Raw genomic sequence first — 27,468 nt, 5'->3', positions numbered from 1 at the left:
TAAAATTACTACCTGCAGATTCACAGCCTGCAAATCCTTTTCTGCTTGTAAGTGACGCTTCAGTTGCAGAAGGGACCATACCACGAAAGAGGAGCGTGCTATTGTGAGCAAGACATAGGAAGCCCAATGGATAATAAAGCCCATATTGTGCTTTATGTAGCTACTTTGTAATGCAAGAGAGAAGCAGATGTAATATTTTACTGTGTTAATGATGGCAGAGAACCAGCCCAGCTCCACTGGCACTAGCAGGAATTGAACTCTGACTGGTTTTCTGGAAGCTTCGCTAACGCTAGAAATTCAACTTCGGGCGATTCTGTTACATACCAGGCTGCATACAAAATATTCTACCATGGTGGGTGATAAACAAAGCCAACAAATAAAAAAAAAAAGCCAGCCAAAAATTTGAGCCAGACCTGTAGGAGAGAATCAGGAAATCGTGTTGAGTCTTGGCTGCCTCCCTTCCAGCCCTCACTCCTTTAACTCAAAAAATACAACTCCATGCTGTTTCAAGTAAAAGAAGAAACAGCATTGTACAGAGGCCACAGTGGGACACAATCAGGGGAAATGGCAACAAAGCAAAGAAAGAACATTTTTATTTATGGAAATGAGCAGTAAAAAGCAACACATGAGCCAAGCAAAAGCCAAGTAGGTACAAGGAAATGTAACCAACGGAATGAGAACTGTAGGCTCGGGATGATTGGTAGAGGCCTACAAAGCATTCCCGGTTGCCTCCTGTATAAAGGCACAACAAAGTCCTTGCACCATAAACTAACATTGTCTAAACCTTTGCTCTCCAACCTGTGAGCCTCAACTCGGGACCCACAAATGGATCCCACCGTGTTCATGGGAGCAGATTACACCCGTGGCATTCTTAAAACATGCTTAGATTTTATTTTATTTTTAAAGAGGAAAGCAAAGCAAAAGAAGAGAGCAAAAAAGAAAAAAGTATGATGCTACCTTATAGTGAGACAGATCCTTGGTCCATTTAGATCAGTGTTGTCTATAATGACTGGCAGTGGCTCTCCAGGATTGGCATCCTATCTGGAGATGCCAGGGAACACGTCAACATAGGAAGCTGCCATATACCGAGTTAGAACATTGGTCCATCTAGCTCAGTATTGTCTACAATGAGTGGCAGTAGCTCTCTAGAGCTTCAGACAGAGGTCTTTCTCAGCCCTACATGGATGTTGCAGGGATTGAACTTGGTACCTTCTGTATGCAAAGCAGATGCTTTACCACTGAGTTACAGCCCCATCCCCAAAGGGATTACATTTGGGACCTTTTGTAGGCAAAGCATTTGCCTTGCCACTGAGCTATGGCCCTTCCTCAATGCAACTGAAAAAAGTAATGGCTGTTATGATGAAGGAACTTTAGTAGGTGCAATTTGTCACCTCTGCCTGACAAGCAATATCTATGCCCAGTCCCTCTTTTGTATAGTGATTAAATATAGAAAACCTGTCCGCCTCCCCATGTGGTCAGCCTAGCACAGGTTGATCCACAGGGGAGGAAGGGTGGCCTTATGATAGCAAGCATGAATTGTCCCCTTTGCTAAGCAAGGCCCACCTTGGTTTGTATTTGGATGGGAGACTACATGTGAGTGCTGTAGGGAATGGGGGCCATAGCTCAGTGGAAGAACAGAAGGTCCCAGGTTCACTTCTTGGCAACTCCAAGTAGGGCTGGGAGAGGCCCCTGCCTGAAACCTTGGAGAACTGTTATGATGGAACTGTTATGATCATCAGCTACTAGTTGGAGGGCTATAGGCCACCTCCAGCCTCAAAGGCAGGATGCCTCTGAGTACCAGTTGCAGGGGAGTAACAGCAGGAGGGAGGGCATGCCCTCAACTCCTGCCTGTAGGCTCCCAGTGGCATCTGGTGGGCCACTGTGTGAAACAGGACGCTGGACTAGATGGGCCTTGGGCCTGATCCAGCAGGGCTGTTCTTATGAAGAATGGGGAATACATTTCTTTGTCCATCAAGATAACTGGCGGGGTGAGGAGCGGAGTGAGAAAGGATACGTGTTCCTGGCCAGAAGCTTCTAAAAAAGGGGGCCACACAACTCTGTTTCTGAGAAGCTTCAGCCAGTGCTGGGTTCCTAGACTGGCCGTGAACAAATCTCTCTGCATTTGCAAGCAGGGAGAGGCGATCCCAGCCATGCTGTAAAATGGCTGAATTTTATTGTCAATGTTGTTGCTGTTGTTATTGATATCATCGCAGAATATAGGCTGTTCCCAGTAAAGTTGCTTTTTGTAACTGGCTGATGGTGATTTCTGTGGCCCCTATGGTGTTGAGATGCTCTTCAAGGTCTTTTGGAACTGCACCCAGGGCGCCAATTACCACTGGGATTATTCTGGTCTTTTTCTGCCACAGCCTTTCAATTTCAATTTGTAGATCTTTGTATTTGGTGATTTTTTTTCTATTTCTTTTTCTTCTATTCTGCTTTCCCCTGGTATTGCTATGTCAATTATTTTAACTTGTTTTTCTTTCTTCTCGACTACAGTTATATCTGGTGTATTGTGTGGCAGATGTTTGTCTGTTTGTAGTCGGAAGTCCCATAGTATTTTTACATCTTCATTTTCTTCAACTTTTTCAGTTTTATGGTCCCACCAATTTTGGGCTACAGGTAGCTTGTATTTTTTGCAGATGTTCCAGTGTATCATCCCTGCTACCTCGTCATACCTTTGTTTGTAGTCAGTCTGTGCGATCTTTTTACAACAGCTGATTAGGTAGTCCATGGTTTCATCTGCTTCTTACAAAGGCGGCACTTGCTGTTTGTTGCTGACTTTTCGACTTTTGCTCTTATTGCATTTGTTCTTAGTGCCTGTTCTTGTGCAGCCAGTATTAAACCCTCTGTTTCTTTCTTCAAGTTGCCATTCTTAAGCCATTGCCAGGTCTTGGTTATGTCTGATTTTCCACTTATATTGTGCAAATATTGACCGTGCGAGGGCTTATTTTTCCATTTTTCTGCTTAGTTCTTGACTTGTTCTTTCTTGTAGGCCTGCTTTGTTTCATTGGTGTTGAATAGTTTCTCGTTACTGACCATTTGAAGTGCATCTTCTTCACTGTCCTTGATATACAGGTATTCTCCAAGGCCTCTTTTCTCCTCCTCTTCTGTTTGATGGACTTGCAGCATTCCTCTTCCACCTGAGCTGCGAGGGAGGTATTGCCTATCTACATCACTGTGGGGTGCAGAGCATGACTGATGTCATTATTTTCCTGGTCTTACGATCTAGCGTCTGTAGCTCTGCCTGGGTCCAGTCTATTATTCCTGCAGTGTATCTGATAACAGGTATAGCCCAGGTGTTTATGGCTTGTATGGTGTTCCCACCATTCAGTTTGGACTTTAGGATTCTTCTAACTCTCTATTATTATTATTATTATTACATTTATATCGCGCTCTTACTCCAAGGAGCCCAGAGTGGTGTACTAGATACTTGAGTTTCTCTTTCACAACAACTCTGTGAAGTAGGTTAGGCTGAGAGAGAAGTGACTGGCCCAGAGTCACCCAGCTAGTTTCATGGCTGAATGGGGATTTGAACTCAGGTCTCCCCGGTCCTAATCCAGCACTCTAACCACTACACCATGCTGCATCTGATGCCAGATGCAGGTGCATCTGACATCAGCTGCAGGGGGTGTGGCTGGGGTGGCATCCTTGCTACGCCACTGATTGCATGCACAGTTACTCACACAAAAATACATACATTTATTTATTCGACATTTGTATCCCACTCTTCCTCCAAGCAGCCTAGAGTGCTGTCAATGGTTTATGCTTATCCTTACAACCACCCCATCAGGTAGCTTAGACTGAGAGAGAAGTGCCTGGCCCAGAGCCACCCAGTGAGTTTCATGGCTGAAAGGAGATTTGTATCTCAGGTCTCCCTGGTCCTAGTCCAAAACTCTAACCACTACACCACACTGATTCTCACTGTACACTGACTAGATTCCTGTCAGTAATTTTCCTCGACAACATTTTTCACAACTATTTTTATTCAGAAATACTTAGGAACATAAGAAGCCACCATATACTGAGTCAGACCATCTAGCTCAGTATTGTCTACACAGACTGGCTGCAGCTTCTCCAAGGTTGCAGGCAGGAATCTCTCTCAGCTCTATCTTGGAAAAGCCAGGGAGGGAACTTGGAACCTTTTGCTCTTCCCAGAACGGCTCCATCCCCTAAGGGGAATATCTTGCAGTGCTCACATATCTAGTCTCCCATTCATATGCAACCAGGGTGGACCCTGCTTAGCTAAGGGGACAAGTCATGCTTGCTACCACAAGACCAGCTCTCTTCCCTCACATCCAGTCTGTTTTTTTGTTAATTATTATTAATTATTATTATTACAATCAAGTGAGAGGATCCATTCAATACCCTGCTTCGAGTGACTGCAGTTGGTGTAGCTTGTTCAGCTTAATTTTTATACTATAATCTACATGAGGGATTATTTCAATTTCTTCTTATGGACTACAACGGGAAATCAGTGTGACACTCTACCAACTGCAGCTTTACAATTCTATTTGTAAGGCTACAAGGACACTCTTTATTTCCTCATAGATCTCTCAAAGGCCTGAACTAATTAGTACTTATTAGAAAACAAATTAGAATGCATTTTATTTCTCCATATGGTGAAAGTGCGATCTACAGCACAAGGGTAGGGTGGCGGCAGAACTGGGCTAATGACTTGCAATGAATAATTTATCTGACAAGTTGTGCCTTTTTTGTTCTGTTTTTGGGTTGTTCGTGAAGCGATTGTTTTAATAAATGCGTTCAATATTCAGAATGATTTACATTGCCATAATTTATTAATGCATGTGAATAAATGCAATGTTGCTCATATATGAACAATACCTTACTTGTATTGGAGAATCAGGCTTCGCAATTTATTCCATCTGACATGTTACGTTACCCCACAAAAGGCACAGATAGATACACAGGGCGGGTTCACCTGCTCGCTGCCAAGTAAGGAAGTTGGGGGAGTGTCAGGACCTGGGAACACACACTCTCAGCAGGCATGCTGCCTAAACTCACCCAAGTCCAGTTCCTGCCTCGCATTACCAAGATCCTCCTGATTTCCACAAAAAAGATTTGAAGTTGGGCGGACAAAGTCAGTTGAATCTTGGTGACACAGCATGGGAACTGGACTTGGGCCGGCTGCCACCACACCAATAAAGACAGGGAACAAGATTTCTTGAAGGTAAGCGCCGAGTAAAAATTCTGAATTGATTTGTTCTATGAAATAGATTATAGAACAAATCAATCCGGAATTTTCACTCAAGGCACAAATGACCAGGCGCAAACTATCATACTTGGGACACATTATGCAAAGACCAAGCTCCCTTGAGAAGTCCATAATGCTGGGAAGAGTTGAAGGAAAGACAAGAAGAGGACGACCAGCAGCAAGGTGGATGGACTCTATGATGACAGCAATGAATGCACCACTGAGAAACCTTAAAGGCCAAGTTGAAGACAGATCATCCTGGAGAGAATCTTTCTATGTGGTTGCTAAGAGTCGACACTAACTTGAATGACGGCACTTAATCAAATCAATCAATCAAGGGCCACAAATTTATTAATTCAAATCCAATTAATATTGCAGCAGGAATGGACTCTCCACCCAACCCACTCTGTACCAGCCACAGGGAGGGCTAGCCTAGCTTAGCCGCCACCCCCCATCAAACATTTAGAAACTCAGTCCAATCCCTGCTTCAAATTAGTCAAGTAAATATTAGGGCCCAGGAGGACAGGGCTGATGGCTAAAGGGGCATCCCTTTCTTATCTGCCAAACCCAAGGGGATCCCAACACTATTAAGAGGAGGGTTGAAACCCAGGAACTTCTAGATGGCAGGATGGAACTACTCCCAAAGCAACTCTGGTCTTCTCCAACTGATCAGTGAGTAAAGGCAGTTTCCCAAGTGTGCTCAAAATGGTCTACCCTTAAAATACTTCTGACAGAGGCCTGCTGCCCTTCCTTTGTGAAAGCAGAATCCTAGTACCAGGGCCAGCTGGAGCAAATTGCTGTTGAGCCCCATCTAGGGATGGGGAGGATAAAACCCTTTGAGGAATGCTGCTGAAAACCAAATATGCCCAACATGGCGGGATCACCTGTCCCATCACCTGTGGGACTATCTGATGGGAAGGTGCTGAGTCAGGTATGGCGCTCTCTCCTTCTAGCAACACCAACCTGTCAGAGAAAAACTTCATTGTTTTGTGTTTGTTGCATTCCTTGTGTTGTGTTTGAGAGGCAGGCTGAGGCCAGAAGGCTCCCCTTCTCCACCACTTAGATCAGATATAAAAGGGGGGCCCAGCACCTTGCTAAGATCTTTGATATCAAACCCCTGCTAACTTGGCAAAGAGGCACCTTTTAACGTGTTGATTCTCTTTGGAAATAGAGGATGCCACTGTTGCTGAACTGTTTCAAAATCAAAACCAGGCAACCTCCACTTTGCCTTCACCTCAAAAACCCAAATGCCCTATTCTTCAAGGCCTCTTTTCTCCTCCTCTGCTGTTTGATGGACTTGCAGCATTCCTCTTCCACCTGAGCTGCGAGGGAGGTAGAGCCTATCAACATTACTGCGGGGGTGCAGAGCATGATTGATAGTCATGATTTTCCTGGTCTTACGATCTAGCGTCTCTAGCTCTGCCTGGGTCCAGTCTATTATTCCTGCAGTGTATCTTATAACAGGTATAGCCCAGGTGTTTATGGCTTGTATGGTGTTTCCATCATTGAATTTGGACTTGAGGATTTTTCTAACTCTCCTGATGTATTCACTTCCAATTTTTCTTTTAACTTCAGTGTGTGCAATGTTATCAGCCTGGAGAATGCCCAAGTATTTGTAATGTTCTTTCTCTTCCAGGTTCTTGATCTTGCTTCCATTGGGCAGTTCTATTCCTTCTGTTTTTGTTATTTTTCCTCTGTTCATTATTAATGCAGCACACTTGTCTAGTCCAAACTCCATTGCTATATCACTACTGAATATATGGACAGTGTTTAGCAGTGATTCGATTTCTGACTGGGACTTTCCATACAACTTCAGATCGTCCATGTAGAGCAGATGGTTGATTTGACTTGATGTTTTAGATGTTTGGTATCCGGGGCCTGTTTTGTTGAGTATTTGTGAAAGTGGAGTCATGGCGATTACAAACAACAGAGGAGATAGTGAGTCCCCTTGGAAAATGCCTCTTCTAATGCTAACCTGTCCAAGTGTCTCGCCATTGATTGTTAACTGTGTACTCCACATGCTCGTTGCTTTTTAAAATAAATATCTGAATGTTTTTGCTGACACCAGTTGTTTCTAAACATTTTAGTATCCATGTGTGAGGCAATGAATCGAAGGCTTTCTTGTAGTCAATCCATGCAACACTTAGATTGGCTTTGCTTCCCTTGCAATTTTCTAAAATCATTTTGTCAATCAGCAGCTGGTCTTTTGTGCCTCTGGTGTTCAGGCAATTTGCTTTCTGTTCAACTGGAAGCTGAATAAGTGTTGAACTTATCTAAGTGCTGAAGTTAGTTAATAAGTGTTGCATCACTTCATCTGCTATTATTCCCATTAATAATTTGAACATGGTTGGCAGACAGGTTATCGGTCTATAATTACTTGGAACTGCACATTTTGCTGGGTCTTTCATGATGAGATGAGTTTTCCCAGTTGTTAGCCATCGTTCAATATCACCTCCTTGCAAAATGTGATTGAACTTTTTTGATAGTTGTTTATGAAGGCTTGTTAGGTGTTTAAGCCAAAAGCCATGCAGTTCATCATCGCCTGGAGCAGTCCAATTTTTAATTTTCTTTGCTCTTTCACTTATTAATTCTGGTGTTATTATTAGATCTTGCATTTGTTGGTTACATTTTTCGACCTCTTTCACCCAGCCTGCTTTTTTATTATAATCTATTGGATTGTCCCATAATTTCCCCCAGAATTGCACTGTTTCTTCTTTATTTGGTGTTTCTACGTTTCTTGCAGTTTCTCCTTCTATGCTTTGGTAGAAACGTCTCTGATTCTACTGGAATTGGAGATTCTGCCTGTGTTGTGTAGTTCTGGCTTCATATCTGCTAATCTTCTTTGACACTGCTGTTATTTGCTGCTTTATTATTTCCAGGACTTCTCTAATTTTCCTTGAATCTAGGTGGTATTTTTGGATCAGATACTCTTTGGTGTTTTCATTCTTCAGCTTCTTGTCTTTCATATCTTTCAATTTACTAGCATCTGATCTAAGCCTGGAGATTTTATTTTCTAATCTAATCTTCCATTTAGGTGATGTACTACTTTCTTTTTTTACAGGGCCATTGATCTTATATCCGAGCTCTTGTGTTGTTATTGTTGCTGCACTGTACATTAGTTGGTTTGTTTCTTGCAAATTATTGGTTGTTATTTCTGCAAGTGCAGCATTGACATCTTTTAATGCCTGAGCAAGTTGTTTTTTGGCAACTGTTTTTAGCTCTGGAAGTCAAACCTTGGTGGTTGTTTGGTTCATGTGCTCAGTTATTTTTTTGCTTTAGTTATTGTTGCTTTTCTGTTAAACGGCATTTGGGTTTTTGAGGTGAAGGCAAAGGGGAGGTTAGTGGTGTGCACGGAACCACGGAGGCACGGTTCACAGCATGTGTGTGACGTGCGCGATGCACGCACAGCAACAGTTGCGCGCGTGCCGCGACGTACACATGCTTGCTGGTACATTACTCTACTTCCAGGCAATGACGGGGGCACTCTTTTGGCCCTAGGACCCGTTTTTTAATCCGAATCGATTCGGATTCAGATTAATTCAGATCCGAATTGAATCAGGGGTGATTCGGATGGGCAATATTCGGATACAAAACAGAACAGGGGTGTTTCGGTTCGGATCCGAATCGAAACACCGAAAATCGGAATTGCACACTCCTACTCATAGTCACGAAATGCTTCCTAATGCCTAGCCTAGATCTGCCTCCTTGCCATTCCAATCCATTGGGGAAACTCACCACAACCTTTTTGCTGGCTTGTTCAAGAGCTGTAATGCTCACAAGCAAGCTGGTACTCTTCTGCTGGTCTGCAAACCCCAACCCTACATGTGGCTATAATAGTGTTTTCCTTTCTTTCTTCTAACCTATCAAGCTGCCATATACCAAATCAGGTCATTGGTCTGGAAATGCCAGAGATGGAACCTGGGACTCTTTGCAAGCAAGCCATTGCATTGCAACTGAGCTATGGGGAAGAAGAAGAAGAAGGAAGAAGAAGAAGGAAGAAGAAAAAAGAATAAGAAAGAAGCAGCAGCAGCAGCCGCTGAGGCCATCCCTCCCCCGCAAAAAAACAATCATACTCCATCACTCATCTCCCCTGTATTTATTCCTTTAAATTTTCATTCTAAAAACTAGTGGAGGGGCAACTTGGACTGGTTGGGTGCTGGCAACCACCCCTCTGAGAACTGAACAAAGGGGCAAAAGAAGCCTGAGAAAGGGGAGGGAGGGAAGATGCAGGTAATTAAGCTATGCCTACTGCCCATGTAGGGTGGTTGGGGAAAAGCCATGTACCACCGAGGTCACTAATCAGCCTCTAACATGTCCATGGTAAGGCCTCCCAACAGAAATGAAGCCCAGTGATCTCAGAACTACCAAATTAGTGATCCCAATACCTTATTAACTATTATGATCTCCCCCTTCCTATCAGAGTGTGAGTGTGTGTGTGTGTGTGTGTGTGTGTGTGTGTGTGTGTGTGTGAGTGAGAGAGAGAGAGAGAGAGAGAGAGAGAGAGAGAGAGAGAGAGAGAGAGAGAGAGATAGCGAGAGAGCACGTGCACGTCTTCCTTTCCCCCTCTCTCCTCCTTGGTCAAAGCAACTCCCCAGCCAGTTCCTTAATGCACCCCCCCGGCCAGGCAGCAACAACAATATCAATGGGGGCACTAATATTATTGCCCACATTAAAGCAGTGCGAGATGGGGAAGGTAAACCCTTGGAGGAAGGTAAGCTCTTAGGAGTTTCAGGAGAAAAATGCCTCCTCCATTGTTAAAAACTGGAAGGGGGGATTCCTAACAGGGAGACACCTCAACCTTCCCCCAGCAGCCTTGCCACTCCACCAATCAAAACTAAATCCACAAAAACAAAAACAGTGCAAGTGCCTCATCCTTGTCTGTTACTACTCCTGCTGCTGTTCTGCCAAGAGGATCAGCAACACATCCAGTTCTACTGCCACAGAAATGCTGACCGCTAGTTTGGGCTGGAGAGAACTCTGTAGGCTCTCTGGCTCCGCCCACCCAAACCCTCAACCAATTAAATAACCCTACCAGTCTTGTGTTTTATCAAAGGCTGGGTGGGGCAAAGTCCCTGCACCCAGCAGAAACTGGGTGGGTGGTGTCATTTGGACAATACACCCACCGAAAAGTACATGCTCCTGGCTCTGGGTTCTGATATTTTACTGATATTTCCCCAACTTCCTTACTTGGTGGTGATCACGTGAATCCGCCCTACCTATCTATCTCTGCCTTTTTCCGTCCAAAGCACTTTCCTGCATCCTGACATTTTGCTGACTTTTTTCAGCTTTCATACTAGGACGCGATCATGTAAACCACCTACAGAGATTTCCCTTCTACTACTATGACTATTTATATACCACTTTGCAAGAAAAGTTCCAAAAGCAGGGAATTTCCTCATTACTTGCAATCCCTCCCAGCCATTGAGGCTGTTCTCACAATGGGGGGAAACCAGGCTAAAGGAGCCCAGTCGGTTTCCCCCCATCGTGAGAACCACCAGGCTCACAGGCGAGCCCGGTGGTTCTCTGGTGGCTAGCCCACCAAAGAAGCCCTCCCCTTAACCCAGGTTAACAGAGCAGGCGCTCTGCTAACCTGGGTCTTCTAGTCATGTGCCACCACGGCGCAGCTCTGTGGTGTGGTGACACACAAGGAGACCCCTGCTGGGAGGCTGGAACAAACCTCCCAGTCCCAGGGGTCTCCCCAGGATGCCCTGTGCACTTGCGCGGGGCATCCTTGAACTTCCAGGGGCCACGCGGCCCCCTATCCCCGCAGCCTCCACTGGTTCCATGACAGAGCTGGCAGACGTGTGGGTAGCCGATCTGGCTGTCCAGGGCTTGGAGGCTGCTTGTCTGCGGGGAGAGTGGGCTAAGCCCCGCTGGAAGCTCTTCTCACCGATCGTGAGAAAAGTTTTATTAGCTAGCCTGCTTTCATGTCAAAGCACTGTATGGAACTTTTGCAAATGCACTACCATCCTTTTTTGCAGTTCCTGTTCACCCTAGTGGTACTTTCCAGAAGAAATCCCAGTAAATTCTGCCCAGTATGGCTCTCTTCCTGAATTTGCAACTTAACATTATTAGCAGGAAGTTATCTAAGCTGTTCTTCTTCCAGCACATTCTGATCGCCTAAGGCAAAGTCTTGAGAATCTCCCTCTGGGAAAGCATATGTATGGCTTTAAGTTACAGTTTAGTCCTTGCTATATAGGTCAAAAGCATTGTATCTGTTTTAACACAGTGCAACTCTAGCATGATGGTAATTGAAGATGGTAGGAACTACTTCTAATGCTTGAACTCAGTGAAACTCATATTTCATCCCAACACCATGGCAAGGAATTTGCAAACTGTTCTGCTATGTTGATATGTTTCTGTCACTGCTGATCTACCAAACTATTCCGAGAGTCATATTTTTCAACCTTTCTGGAAATTCTGCAAAATATATATTATTTCTTTTTAAGAGACAGGCAGGCAGAAAGGTAAAATATTTAATTAAGATTTCCCTGCTCAATATCCAAAACAAAATAATTTGGATTAGTACCCCAAATAATAGGAAACTAGAGAAGGCAGCAATAAAATTATATCTTGCTGATGTTGTTCCCTAACTCCCAGGCTTGTACTCTTTGCTAAGCCAAATTTCTCACCCACTCTCCTGCATAATGTAGCACAACAGTTCTTCATGTACATGATCCAGTCATTGTCAGAAGCAGCTCAGACTAGAGCCAGGAAGTGCTATGAGGGACATTGCAATAGAACGATATCCCTGTGCACAGCAGGAGTGACTCTAGAACAACAAGTCTGTGGGAGTAAAGAGGTGGCAAAGAACATTATTATGGGAGCGAGGATTACGCTACATTAAAGACTTATAAAGATAAGGTAATTGGTGTAATTAAGGTAATTGATGAGTCTCCTACCTACCTGGTTGCAATGGCTTCCACAGCTTGTTCTGGGACAGAGTAGTGAGTGAATGAGACTTCTTTAAACAACTGAGGCCTTTTAAAATAATTCATTCAACTCATAGGATCATAATAAACTATGGCTGTATTGTCTGATACTTTGCTGTAAAGCTCTAGTCTGATAGAAGGGTGAGTGAAAGGGGGAGCAGGAAATATTTGGAGGGAGTGCCCACTACTCCTTGCTACCCGTTGGAGTCATCCCTGGCCCATAGCTGCTCTGTGTCATGAGCCACCCTGATTGTAGAGTATTCTAACTTCCTGGACCTTGAAGTGTTCCCAAGTGGCTCCACCCAACTAGACTAGGCACTAAGTACTGGCTCTTCTCAACAGGAAGTACTCTAAAGGACTTACTGCTCAGGTTGGGACTTTTCTCATTTCCTGGCTCTGGCTTACTTTGTTGTTTGATTTGTTTCCTGGCTTCAACAGGGCGGCCTATGACTCTGCTCTCACTCTAGTAGGTGCACATGCAACCATCTGCTGTCTGCTCCTTATTCTCTGGATTTTTTCTTACGTCTACACAGATGACTTTATAGAGAAACAATAACCACAAGCGCACTTATGACTGATGCTCATTTTTCCAGTTTAACAGTGGAGGTTTTTTGCACGCAGCCCATCAATGTCACGTTAGTAGACTGGTCGTGCAATGGACTTATATAGAAGACTAGTAACATATGAGAGTATATAAAGTTGATAGATAAAAAGAGCTAGCCTTTAAAAACATGGTCCAAAATGGATTCCTATGGAAAGGAACATAGGAAGCTGCCATATACTGAGTCAGACCATTGGTCTACAGTATCTAGCTCAGTATTGTCTTCACAGACTGGCAGCAGCTTCTCCAAGGTTGCAGGCAGGAATCTCTCACAGCCGTATCTTGAAAAAGCCAGGGAAGGAACTTGAAACCTTCTGCTCTTCCCAGAGCGGCTCCATCCCCTGAGGGGAAGATCTTCCAGTGCTCACACATCAAGTCTCCCATTCATATGCAACCAGGGCGGACCCTGCTTAGCTAAGGGGACAAGTCATGCTTGCTACCACAATACCAGCTCTCCTTCCATTCAGAAGGATCAGACTGAACAGAAGGTTGAAGAAGCAGATATGGCAATCATAGTTTTCCATTCATTTCTCCATAGTTCTCTATTAATTATAAGAAAAATAACCTTGTTTCTGATAAAGACTTCAGGACTATTGTTATTTTTCTGGTTTAATTGTTGCAAGAGCAAAAGGTTATTAGAGAGAGAGATCACAAGAACAGTTATGATCACAAAGTTATGTCTTGTTTTTTAAACACATGTCTTCCTTTTCATTAATATGCTTTACAGAAAAATGTGTATTATAAAGAGCTCTCTGAGTAAATGAAGCGTGGTCACCTGGCTTGGATTATGTTACTTAGGAGATTTTACTATAGACAATAAATATGCTGACCTCAGTCCTAGACTATAGCATGACATAACTCAGAAGACTGTTGGATTACAAGCATGGTTGTTTCATGCAGCACTAGCTGCCAATGGCCTAAAGGCACCATTACAACAACCATGGGCTGCCAGAATGCAAGAGGGCCTGTATTGTAATCCATTTTTGTCAGTGACATCTTACATTAGCCACAGGAAATGGAACATCAAAAGGACCTCATCAGATGTTGGATTCCACCTACAGACATTAGGTAAACATTAGGTTGGTGGGATTCCACCTACAGACATTAAACAAGTATACGGATTCTTTCCAATGTGTGACATGAGTGACTTCTCTACTCCTGAGTCTTCTGTGGGTCCATTCACACATGATGGCAGCTCCCATACAACCACCTTGAGAGCATGCAGGCCAATGCTGGGTTGAAGTATTTAGGACTTTCTAGCTTGGGAAGAAAAGAGGACATTGCAGACAGGATAGAAATGTAGCCAGTTATAAATGGGGATGAGTACTGCAAAACTAGCCTCTCGCTTACAAAATGTAGTGCCACAGAATGTTATGGTGACCCCTATAGATGGCTTTTAATATGGATTAGAAAAATTCATGGAGGGTAGGCAGGGCTATTAATGGCAGTATACCGCTATGGTTATCTGATCCTGGAGACAAACTAGAGGAAAAAGCTATCTCTATCATGCCATGCTTATGAGCTTCCCACCCAGGCATGCTCCTAGCTCTCCACTGCAGAAGAGAAAATGATGGACACTCTGGGGTGGGACCTGGGACCCTGGCTCAATGGCAGAATACACACTTTCCATAAAGAAGTCGCAGGTTCAGTTCCTAGAATCTCCACCTAAAGGAGCTGCCACAGAGCCACTGCCCATCAGAGTAGACAATACAGAGTTAAATAGCTCAGTGGTTCGATTCAGTATAAGGCAGAATCATACATTACTAGGAGAATCAGTGATGGCATATAGACTTTGCAAACAAAAAGTATCGAGTTGGCATCTCCACCTAAAGGATCAGTACAGATGATGGGGAAGATACTGAACTGAAACCCTGTTTCCGGGTGCCATGGCCACTCCCCAATGAGCATGCTGGCCTACCAATGATGGTCTATCAATGACGACAAGAGCCATCCAAGCTCCTGGAATGTTCAGCTTTGGGCTCCTGGAGGAGGGTTCATATAGGGCTATTGCAAGAGGAGAAGCCCTTGCAAGGTGGGAGTTCTTCCTCCTACTGGAGTATCCAGCATTATTTATTATTATTATTTCTTGTTTACACAGTCAGACAGGTGTTATTGACTGGTTTGTTTTATCCAGACATCGAGTCCTTCGCAAAGACCTGGGATGGCTGAATTTTGTTATCAATGTTGTTGCTAGTTATTATAGCTATTGTCACAGAATATAGGCTGTTCCCAGTAAAGCTGCTTTTTGTAATTGGCTGATAGTGATTTCTGTGGCCCCTAGGGTGTTGAGGTGCTCTTCAAATTGTTTTGGAATTGCACCTAGGGTGCCAATTACCACTGGGATTATTTTGGTCTTTTTCTGCCACAGCCTTTCAATTTCAATTTGTAGATCTTTGTATTTGGTGATTTTTTCTATTTCTTTTTCTTCTATTCTGCTTTCCCCTGGTATTGCTATGTCGATTATTTTAACTTGTTTTTCTTTCTTCTCGACTACAGTTATATCTGGTGTATTGTGTGGCAGATGTTTGTCTGTTTGTAGTCGGAAGTCCCATAATATTTTTACATCATCATTTTCTTCAACTTTTTCAATTTTATGGTCTCACCAATGTTTGGCTACAGGTAGCTTGTATTTTTGCAGATGTTCCAGTGTATCATCCCTGCTACCTTGTCATGCCTTTGTTTGTAGTCAGTCTGTGTGATCTTTTGACAACAGCTGATTAGGAGGTCCACTGACTTTTGCTCGTATTGCATTTGTTCTTGGTGCCTGTTTTTGTGCAGCCAGTATTAAACCCTCTGTTTCTTTCTTCAAGTTGCCATTCTTAAGCCATTGCCAGGTCTTGGTGATGTCTGATTTTCCACTTATATTGTGCAAATATTGACCATGCAGGGGCTTATTATTCCATTTTTCTGCTCAGTTCTTGACTTGTTCTTTCTTGTAGGCCTGCTTTGTTTCATTGGTGTTGAATAGTTTCTCGTTCTTGACCATTTGAAGTGCATCTTCTTCACTGTCCTTGATATATTCTTCAAGGCCTCTTTTCTCCTCCTCTGCTGTTTGATGGACTTGCAGCATTCCTCTTCCACCTGGGCTGCGAGGGAGATATAGCCTATCGACATCACTGCGGGGGTGCAGAGCATGATTGATGGTCATGATTTTCCTGGTCTTACAATCTAGCGTCTCTAGGTCTGCCTGGGTCCAGTCTATTATTCCTGCAGTGCATCTGATAACAGTTATAGCCCAGGTGTTTATGGCTTGTATGGTGTTCCTGCCCTCGAGTTTGGACTTGAGGATTTTTCTAACTCTCCTGATGTATTCACTTCCAATTTTTCTTTTAACTTCAGTGTGTGCAATGCTATCAGCCTGGAGAATGCTCAAGTATTTGTAATGTTCTTTCTCTTCCAGGTTCTTGATCTTGCTTCCATTGGGCAGTTCTATTCCTCCTGTTTTTCTTATTTTTCCTCTGTTCATTATTAATGCAGCACACTTGTCTAGTCCAAACTCCATTGCTATATTGCTACTGTATATACGGACAGTGTTTAGCAGTGATTCAATTTCTGACTGGGACTTTCCATACAACTTCAGATCGTCCATGTACAGCAGATGGTTGATTTTACTTGATGTTTTAGATGTTTGGTATCTGGGGCCTGTTTTGTTTAGTATTTGTGAAAGTGGAGTCATGGCGATTACAAACAACAGAGGAGATAGTGAGTCCCCTTGGAAAATACCTCTTCTAATGCTAACCTGTCCAAGTGTCTTGCCATTGATTGTTAACTGTGTACTCCACATGCTCATTGCTTTTTTAATAAATATCTGAATGTTTTTGCTGACACCAGTTGTTTCTAAACATTTTAGTATCCATGTGTGAGGCAATGAGTCGAAGGCTTTCTTATAGTCAATCCATGCAACACTTAGATTGGTTTTTCTTCTCTTGCAATTTTCTAAAATCATTTTGTCAATCAGCAGCTGGTCTTTTGTGCCCCTCGTGTTCGGACAATTTCCTTTCTGTTCAACTGGAAGCTGTTTGTTAGTAAGAGTTGCATTACTTCATCTGCTATTATTCCACTTAATAATTTGAACATGTTTGGCAGACAGGTTATCGGTCTATAATTACTTGGAACTGCACATTTTGCTGGGTCTTTCATTATGAGATGAGTTTTCCTAGTTGTTAGCCATTTTTTAATATAAAAAAATGTGATAACTTGCAAAATGTGATTGAACTGTTTAAGCCAAAAGCCATGCAGTTCATCGTTGCCTGGTGCAGTCTAATTTTTAATTTTCTTTGCTCTTTCACTTATTAATTCTGGTGTTATTATTAGATCTTGCATTTGTTGGTTACATTTTTCGACCTCTTTCACCCAGCCTGCTTTTTTATTATAATCTATTAGATTGTCCCATAATTCTACCCAGAATTGCACTGTTTCTTCTTTGTTTGGTGTTTCTATGTTGCTTGCAGTTTCTCCTTCTATGCTTTGGTAGAAACATCTCTGATTCAACTGGAATTGGAGATTCTGCCTGTGTTCTGTTATTCTGGCTTTGTGTCTGCTAATCTTCTTTGACACTGCTTTTATTTGCTGTTTTATTATTTCCAGGACTTCTCTAATTTTCCTTGGATCTAGGTTATATTTTTGGATCAGATACTGTTTGGTGTTTTCATTCTTCAGCTTCTTGTCTTTCATATCGTTCAGTTTACTAGCATCTGATCTAAGCCTGGAGATTTTATTTTCTAATCTACTCTTCCATTTAGGTGATGTACTACTTTCTTTTTTTACAGGTCCACTGATCTTATATCTGAGCTCTTGTGTTGTTATTGTTGCTGCACTGTACATTAGTTGGTTTGTTTCTTGCAAATTATTGGTTGTTATTTCTGCAAGTGCAGCATTGACATCTTCTAATGCCTGAGCAAGTTGTTTTTTGGCAACTGTTTTTAGCTCTGGAAGTCAAACCTTGGTAGTTGTTTGGTTCATGTGCTCAGTTATTTTTTTTGCTTTAGTTCTTGTTGCTTTTCTGTTAAACGGCATTTGGGTTCTTGAGGTGAAGGCAAAGGGGAGGTTAGTGGTGTGCATGGAACCACGGAGGCACGGTCCACAGCATGTGTGTGACGTGCGCAATGCGCGCACGCCGCGCCGTACACATGCTTGCTGGTACATTACTCTACTTCCAGGCAACGACGGGGGCAGGGGCAGCAGGGAGGAACGCTGCCGCCCCCCAAACTTAACTGCAGCGCCGGAGGGGGAAGAGCGGCGGGACGGGTAAGTACTACCCCCCCGCCCTTAAAGCTAGAGACCCCCCCCCAATGCCGGGCCGCCGAGCCGGCCAGGTTCCAAACCGGTTCAGAGGCCCCTAACATGGCCTCCAGACCGGTTCGTGCACACCACTAGGGGAGGTTGCCTGGTTTTGATTTTGAAACAGTTCAGCAACAATGGCTTCCTCTATTTCCAACACCTCCTCCTCCACCTGCGCCTGAGCAAACTGCTTCAGTTGGTGGTAATTCTTCTTCCATATCTTGAGCCTGTGTTGCTCTTTGCAGTTCTTCCAGCTCAACTTCTGTGAATACTTTATTTCTTATTATGAATCTTCTCTGGTCTGCTAGCCTTTGTTCTGTTATTTCTGTATCTGGATGCTTCTCTTTCCAAATTTGGTACATTCTTTTTAAATAACCTCTTCTAGTTGGACTAGACTTGTAATAGCATATCATTATTTCCTTGTTGGCATTTTTCATATATTTTTTCCGGATAAGCAACTTTTCTTCCAGTAACCTTGCAGTCTCCAGCCCTGGTTGCTCAACTGAAGATCCTGAGTCCTGTAGCCCACTTGCCACCAGATGTCCAGGGACTCCAGCACCTGGTGCGGCCCTTGTTGACCCAGGCGATGACCGATCCAGTATAGATTTATTAAAGTTACGTCTCACCATATTGTTGATGGGAGAGGCACTCTTTGTCTGGCTCCTCTGGTGAGACCTGTCCAGTATGCTTGGACCTCTGGCATAGCTCTCACCTTCCTCAGAGCACGCAAGCCCCACAACCACGCCAAGGTAGTGCCTCACTGGGGGATGATGATGATGATGATTACATTTATATCCTGCCCAGAGCGGTGTCCTACATACTTGAGTTTCTCTTTCACAACAACCCTGTGAAAGGCTGAGAGAGAAGTGACTGGCCCAGAGTCACCCAGCTAGTATCATGGCTGAATGGGGATTTGAACTCGGGTCTCCCCAGTCCTAGTCCAGCACTCTAACCACTACACCACACTGGCATGTCAGTGTGGGGGCACCATGGCCTCCCTCCTATTTAGCGGAGAAGGGGCAGTTGATGAAGGTGGCTGGGAGGGGGCAGTGGTGGAGGACTGGTTTAGCCCCATGACGCACTAGCTCCAGGGGCACAAACTGAGCGGTAGCTGCCCACGCAAGAGGGGCGAGCAGGGGGGTGCCTCAGTGTATGGAACCGCCCTGCTCACCAACTAATCTGAGGCCCAAGTGGAAGCTGACGTGGACCAATGGCCTAAATTGGTATAAGGCAGCTTCATATGACAACATGGACGTTTGATCTGATCTAGCCTCAGATCTTACAGAATGTTACAGATGAAGATCTTATAGATAGAATTGTGGGACCCAACAATATGCTTCAGCATAGGATCCCACCATTTACATTCGCTCTGATTAGCAGAAAGAGTGCCTTAATGCATATCTCAAGCTATGTTGTGAGCATTTCTTACCTGATCATAATAATTTCTCATATGAACGAATATGGAATGTGAAAGGGCTGTTTGACTTTGCATACTAGTTGGTATATATATTTTTTAATTGGGGTATTTGATGCCTCAAATGAGGTAAGTAGCAGTACTGGAAATGTTGTGGAAAACAGCTGAATTGGGAAAGCATTTCAAGTAGCTAGGAAAGCACTACAGCTAAACTTTTTTAAAAGCAGGTTAAGAAAACAATTTGAACTAAGAAATGGATCCTGCTTGCTAGGGTGTTAAGCAAATTAGCTAATTAACTTACTGAACCACTATGAGAACAACAAATGTACCGCTAATATTCCAGATAGGACAGCATAGCAATTCTTGAAATTACAACTTGTGAAATGCCTCATAGACGTTATACCCTAAAGGATATAATGTTATTAATCCTTCATTGGTCTTAGGGCTGTAAACTCAGGAAACATGGTTGGGAAAGGGCAAACACAAAGACACAGCAGATCTTGCTGTGATCTGGGGCCCAGCTGTGTAGTTCAAGGCCTACAGAATGTACATAACTAGGCACAGAATCACAGCACTTACGCAGAGGTTGAGATAGAATGGCCAGAAAAATAGCTTTGGGGTGCTATCAAGGGTTATATAGTTGAAGTCAATTAAATATCCAGAAGGCACTGCAACCTGTTTGGGGCTGTCCATGGATTCCATCATTTCATGGATGCTCATGGGAAACCACAGCCACCCACAGGGCACCATGACTGCAGAACTCACATGCACCAAAAATGTGGAACATTCCTTGTCATGGATTGATGGTACTGGCAGAATAAATCAGACCCCAGAATAAGGAACCAGATGGCTAGAATATATACAGGAAAAATAATCTAGCAAGTCTATACTTGCAACCAATAGGGTTGCCTATGGGAAAGATTCTGTGGTGTCAAATCCTAGTTCATTCTTAGCTAGATTTGTAAAATGTTTAGTATCTTTCTGCAGGATTGCTATAGTTAGATATTAAGCTAAATTAAGCAATTAAAGCGCAAACATGAAGAACTGGAGAATTACAAAACATTACCTCTCTCTTTGACACTGGATTAATTCTTCCTTTCTAATTTCAAGGAGAGTTACACATTTTTAGGATGGAAATAATAGAACCAACAATGCATATATGCTGGCTGGCGATTGAGTTAGATGCATAATTGAGCATCTAAATTTTCTTATTGGCAGCAGATGTTATTTGCACATACATTTGCACAAGAAACGTCACCTTACTGAGTGTGTAAGATGTGGGTTTTTTTAAAATGTAGGTCATTGTCTCTGAAATGCATGGCTGTTTTGATGAGGTATGCCAGATGTTTTGATAACCTTGATGAGATATCTAAGATAGATAGATAGATAGATAGATAGATAGATAGATAGATAGATAGATAGATACTTGTTTCCACATAGAATATTTTTATAGTAACAGAAGATTGTGCCTATTTATTCTATGTTTATTGGGAGAAATGCAAATGAAGGACAGGCAAACCTTGGCGTCGTTTGAGAACAGAAATATTTTCTATTTATGTTTTTAGTTTCCTGTTTGTACATTCCAGTCAAACAGGTCTCATATTAACCCAATGTGAAGTGAGTAGGGGATCTGTAATCTTCCTTAAAATGTATCTTGGATAGAAATTGCTGTTAATTTATATGATGCATTATCCCTACTATGTTCTAAAACACCATGCTGGCCTAAACACCTAATTTATGCAAATTACAGGCAAATACAAATCATTTTTTATTTTTATTTTTTTCCCTTTTTTGCATCGTGGAAAGACTCCTTGACCTTTCTGGGATTTTTTTTTTCCCCCTGCTGGTTTCTTCTAGCAAGAGGATAGCTCTAACCTCCCTAGCACCTCTTTTAACAGCATCTCCCTAATCCTCAGGTAGCATGTAAATCCTTTTTCCTTCTTTGAAAATGTTTTCCACATTACATCCTGCATTCAGAGCTGTATTTCAAAGTGTCATTTTAATCCTTTTTATCTAAGTGATAACCTAGAATATTGTTCCCATCTTAGATATTCTGGTCACATTTTGCTGTACTTCACCGAAACCTCCATAGAGAAATGAATGCTTTAGGCAAAATGAACTCTGAACGTTTGTGACATCAAAATTCTTAATGTGAGTATATTGAATGCAGCCTCCATGGCTTAACCTAAATTCATTAGAAACACATTTACATTATAAAGTTTGCACCAATTCACTTCCCAAATGAAAGGTTTCTTTTTATTTTAAAAAATTGAGCACTTCCTCAACTTCTTGACTTGTATCAAATCATGAGCTCAAAGTAGTAGTTAAAAGCCTGTAAAATATTTCCATCCAGTCCAAGAAGCATCTGGATCAAAGTTGATGGGAACAAACTTTTAAAATTATAAACACTGCATTAATTACTATCCAAGAGCTATTAACAGATTTGGCATCAGACAATTTAGAAGTAATGACACTGTCTTGATTTGACATATTTGAGTACTTTACAGGTCATGATGACACTATAAAAGTTAATGTGCATATTCTTTTTTAAATACCATTAGTACGCTGGGGAAGTAGCGCCTGCAATGAAATTGTCTTTAAATTAAAAAGTGATATTAAAATGAGCTAAAATGCCTTTTTAAAAATATTCTAACAGTGCAGAAAATGAGATTATTCTTGAGTGCCAGAAAATGAGAATTTAAAGAATCATTGTGTCTGTTCCTCTGGTGGGGAGTGGGTTCTGGGGTGACACTTGGACTCAAATGCTAGGGCACTGAGAAAGAGCAATGGGTGATATTCAGAGCTCAGTAATCTAGGGTAAAGAAGGCATTTGTGTGCAGGGAATCAGGGGCATAACTAGGTTGGAGTGGGCCCTGAGACAAGATTCTTAAATGGGCCGCCCCCCCACCCACCCCCGCTGTCACCGCTTACCTCTCCTTCCTCTGGCCCGATGTCTCTGCTAACTATCCCAACTAGTTGCAAGGTATAGATAACACGAAAGCAGAACCAACTAATAGAACAGAACAAGAACTTTAATCATTGCACATATCCCAGTTACAAGGTGTGCATAACAGACCCAACTTAAAGCAGTATCAAATGAAGCACAGTAATCATTGCATACATCCCAACAAAAGTTTTAAATTTTACAAAAGTGTGTAACTCCCTAGGCAAGTTACTTCCCCACTGTGCCATTATGCTGGCCTCGGGCCAAAATAAACCATACATACACATACACTGTGCCATGAAATTCATGATGAAATTAGTCATGGCTAACTTGTCTCAGTTCTAGTAGGACTAGTCATTAATAATTTAGGCTGGATGTCAGCTGGTAAATCTAAAATACAAATATCCAAAGTTTTACTCCACCTATCTTATGAAAGTAGGGAGGGATGTGTGTATGCCTTGTCCTGATCTAAACATCCTGTGCAGCACAAGCATGTTTACTTAGAATCAAATCCTAGAGTATAGTTTTTCCCAGTGCCAAGTAAAAAGAGTTTTAATCACTCAAGACTTTAGTAGCCTTTAATTGGAAATATTACTTTTTCAGTTGGCTGAGCTATGTATTAATATTTTTATGATTTTTTTAACATGATATTAATTTTGGCCTTATGCAACACTTGTGTATTTTAAATGCAAAAGGTGAATGCAAATGTAAAAATAATAAACAAGCATGGCTGTGAGCCGTTGTTACTTTCATTAAAACACACACACACACACACACTAAAAAAACAGACTGGTGAAAGAGCGGGGTGGAAAAGGAAGGAAAGACTTGCAAATTTGTTAACAGAGAAGACATACCGTGCTTTGGTTCAATTATAGAGCAATTACAGAAAAAATCTTGTACTCTCTCCGTTTTCCTGTCCCTACATACATTTGTCCCACCTCCAAGCCCCGCCTCCTTCCTGCGGCATCCTCACGCACGGTGGGCAGCGTCTTCTTGCAGTTGGGAGTTCTGCCTTTCACAGGGGCAGGGGAGGGGAGTGGGTTAACCCCTTCGGTGCCTCCTCCGCCCTTCCCTCTCCCAGCTTAGTCTCTGCTGTTGTTCGCAGAGACAAACAACAAGGAAATAGCAGGCGGCGCCAGAACAAGGAGGAGAAACATTTTTTAAAATGACTTCACAAGGAAGATCGGGTAGGCACTGGGTGGGGGAGAGCCTCTGAGGGGGCCCCCAAGGCGGGGGGCCCTGAGACAATGGCCTCCCCCTGCCTAGTTGTAGTTACGCCCCTGCGGGGAATAGATGCCAACACAAAAACAGTCCATTTTAAAATGGGTTAGAGTAGGAGAAAACATATAATGTTGGTTCTAGGGCCCATATATTAATTCAGTTGTCCTGCCCAAGGTTTAGTAACAAGATTTAGCCAACCCCACCCCCAGCCTCCCAAAATGGAATTTATGCTGTAAGCTAAGTAAATTCTTGCTCCTGCTTTTAATCTTTGCTATTTTTTTTCTTGCACCAAAAGATAAAAAAGCACATGAGTCAGGCACAGAGGGAGGCCAGTGGTGGTCTGGGTTCTGCCACTGCTGTGGCCACCCTAGCCCCGCCCCATGCATCTTACATCCGATGCAGTGAGCATTTAACCATGCCCCCGCATCTGATGTCAGGTGTGAGGGGGCACGAGGTATGGCCCCTGAGGGGCGGCGGCCTGGGTACTTTGAACCTGTTCACTCAATGGTGGCTCTGCCCCTGAGGTGAGTGAGTGAGTGAGTGTGTGTGTGTGTGTGTGTGTGTGTGTGTGTGTTTCAAGCACTGGAAAATGGTGCAACAAAAAGGACCAAGATGGAAGTCAGAGTAAGTAACAAAAGCAGCCAGTCAGAGATGAGCTTGTATGGAACAGAGAGGAGGATCTGGTATAAGGGAAGAAAAGGGAAGAAACCTAGCTGGGGTAGAGGGGAGGTGGGAAACTTTTTGATTAATGTACAGCCCTGCTAACTGAGCAAAGCGTCACCTTTTAAAAGTGGCGGTTCTCTTATATTTAGCAGAAGGAGAGCAACTGTCCCTATTGAACACAGCACAGTATCCCTCCAGTGGCTGTTGCTGGTGTCTACCTTGTGTTTCTTTTAAGATTGTGAGGATATAGCAAACCATACTTACTTACTTGCTTGTTTGCTTACTTACTTGTTTGTTTGTTATTTTTCTATGTAACTCAATTTGGGAACTTTTGCTGAAATTAAAAATATTCATTGTAGCAGTAATAGTAGCAGCACCAGCAGCAGCACAATTGGGCTGGAGCCAGTGTAAATACTTACAAGAGGAAGGTGATGTGATCTATCAGAAACTGGCAGGGAAGAGGACTGAACAGAGATCCTGAGAATCACCTCCGCAATTCCTGAAACTGATCTTCAGGTCTAGACTGGAGTTAAGCCAGCCTTGGCCGCAAGCTGGCCCTGACACTCAGTTTTCAAGTACTGCAGTTTGGACTTAGTGCAGAATACAATGACATTCCTTCAACTCCTAAACAGAGTATGGTGGATGACAAACTGATCACCTAACTTCCAATAAAGGTGCAAGGACAGCTTTCAAGACTCCTCACTGCACATCTCTGTAGGCACAAATGGAGTTGGTGTGGAAGGGACCAAAGCATCTCATACTTCTTAGAAGCAAAAGAGTCCTGGAGCGTGCTGGTGCTAACCACAGAACCACTGAAGACTTTCACAAGCAGAGCTTGTGGACTCATTCTCACAGTCCTAAACAGGGTAATAGGAGGGCCCAGCCAGAGTAGGAGAGCTCTGCATGCTTCTGCTCAGCGATCATGTGTATGCAAAGATCAAGGTACTGTAGGAGGAGGGAAGAGGAACCATGTGGGAGGCAGGAGCTGGGTAGGATGGCTTTTTGTCCACCCTCCATCAAATGCTGGGGAGAGAATATAGGTTGGCCATGCCTGTCCTACACCTCCCCCACCAGCTCCCACACAATCACTCATCCCTCCTCCTACCTTGACCTTTGCAAACTTATGACCACCAATCAGAAACACACACAGCTCTCCTATCCTGGCTAGGCATCCTACTGTATTTAGGAACATGAGAATGAGCCCTCTGTGTTTAAAGATAATTATTATACAGCACCTAACTTTTGAGATGTAGTAGTTGTACCATGAGACTGAATTGGATATAGAAGTGCACCCTGTTAATTGGTGGCCACTTCCTACTGTGGGCAGCAACTATAAATAGAGCAAAAGAAGAAAGGGTATTTAGACGTGAAAGCAGTGGTCGCTGTTCTGTTTGCAAGGCAATAAAAAAATAAAATAGAGCTTGAAGGACAGAGATTGATGGAGGCCAAAGATGAGATGAAGTGAAGTGGTAAAGGAGGACATGGGAAATATGGCATGACAGAGGCATAAGATAAAATAGATATAGAAGGTGGACAGAAGCTGGCGCCAAGAGGGAAAATTGCAGAGGAAACACACAACATTATTTCACAAGAACATGGGCTAATGCATTTCACAGACAACCCTTGGTCACTATCATATTAAATCATTACCTATTGTCAGAAATTTTTCATTTTTTCTGTTTCACCTCCTGCTTCAGCTATCAATCCTGTTGCTGTCTCTTGGTACAGACCAATTTCTTACAGCTTAATACTAAAATTATTACCTTGAAATTTCTACACTGTAAACTCCATCTTGGCTCATCTATTTTTATATATGTTAAAACCACTAAGTATTGATGGCAATCATGTTAAAGCATTCTTTTTAAAAAGACAGCATAAGGGTGTAATTTTTCATTGGTAAGTGTTCTCTTAGGTCTTGCTTTCAGAAAATCACTAGGATTAAAATACTTGTAAAGTTTTCTTTAAACGACAGTTGTGCATAGTTTTGATTGTCTTAGAAACAAATCCGTCAGTGAGGTGTATGAAACTCACCAGTTCATATGCAGTCAGAAGATGCCTATGGAAACAGGCTGATGGGCAATTCCAAGAGTAATAGAACCAAGCAGGTTACAATTCCCCCCACCCACCCAAAGATTGTAGCTGTAAGCCAATCTTCAAGTCATCTATATCTATATCTATATCTATATCTATATCTATATCTATCTCCATCCACTGGCAAGAAAACTGTTGGGATGCCATGTTACCTGGTCACTTGAGTGGCCCTGTGTAGACTGGAGAAGGGTGTGGTGCCCCTCCTCTGAGGCTTTTGTTCCCTTTGGGGGGCAGTGGGGATGAGAAGGGCCCAGGCTGGTCAAATCCCAGTGGGGCTGAGAGAACAAGGCAGGGAGAGCTGCAGGAAACAACTCTAAGGAGACAGCTAGAATGGGTGTGACAGGAAACAGGAAGTCAGGTCAGGAAGGGGGTGGGGCTGGAAGTAGGCTTTAAGCCCTTTCAGCTCTGCACTGGGGTATTTAAAGACAAGGCAGCTGATGAGGAGGGCGTGCTTCTGAGTATGTGAGCCAGGAGTTCTCTAGGAGAGGGAACTGGCCGAATGCAGCAAGCCAGCAGGAGGAAGAGGACTCAGGTGACAAGCTAATCTCCTCCCCTGGTTGTTCCTGAGGCTGACCTTTTTGGGGTTGCTCCAGTCATTCTGGAGTTTAAGAAGGGCTAGGAGCCCACCTCATCCCCTCAGAGTCTGGCAAAAACATCTCCTACTATATGGCTATATTTTAACAAAACCCTTAAATATTATAGATAGTTTCTGGAATATGCAAAATACATCGGTAACTGAATCAGAAATGGTGTCCAAAATTTTTGATTCTGTAACTGGTGTATTTTGTATGTTTCAGACACTATCAATGACATTTAAGGGTTTTATAAAAAATATGGTCTTAATAGTAGGAGATGTTCTCTTGCCAGTGGGTCTATATAATATCAGCTTGAAAATTTGCTTTATGGTTACAGTCATCGAAAAAGGAATAACATGCCTGATTCCATTATCCTTGGAATTACCCTGATTCACATCTAAACGTATATGACTGCATTCTGGCATGACCTGATTACTCGATACTTGATGACACTGCCCAATGTGTGAACTGTTTCACTGATATATTGTGCTTGAATTCACATCATGATAGGGAAGTTACGATTGTTGTAACTTTT

At 42.9% G+C, this 27,468-nt stretch overlaps 1 long non-coding RNA gene across 8 annotated transcripts in view; it reads right to left on the bottom strand.

Annotated features, from left to right (window-relative positions):
• Positions 1–26,678, bottom strand: part of LOC128329647 (uncharacterized) — a 224,983-nt gene extending 198,305 nt beyond the window's left edge. For 7 of the 8 annotated variants that reach the window (XR_008309732.1, XR_008309736.1, XR_008309734.1 and 4 more), the window contains exon 1: positions 26,511–26,678. This is a non-coding gene — a long non-coding RNA (uncharacterized LOC128329647). Of the gene's footprint in view, positions 1–22,370; positions 22,450–26,510 lie in introns of all 8 variants that reach the window. The other variant, XR_008309735.1, reaches the window with a different exon arrangement.
• Positions 26,679–27,468: the final 790 nt, after the last annotated feature.

This window comes from Hemicordylus capensis, chromosome 6, assembly GCF_027244095.1.
Source record: "Hemicordylus capensis ecotype Gifberg chromosome 6, rHemCap1.1.pri, whole genome shotgun sequence".
In the NCBI taxonomy this organism is placed as follows: Eukaryota; Metazoa; Chordata; class Lepidosauria; order Squamata; family Cordylidae; genus Hemicordylus; species Hemicordylus capensis.
Note: the sequence above shows the minus strand (reverse complement) of the source record. Positions and strands in the feature narration are given on the sequence as shown.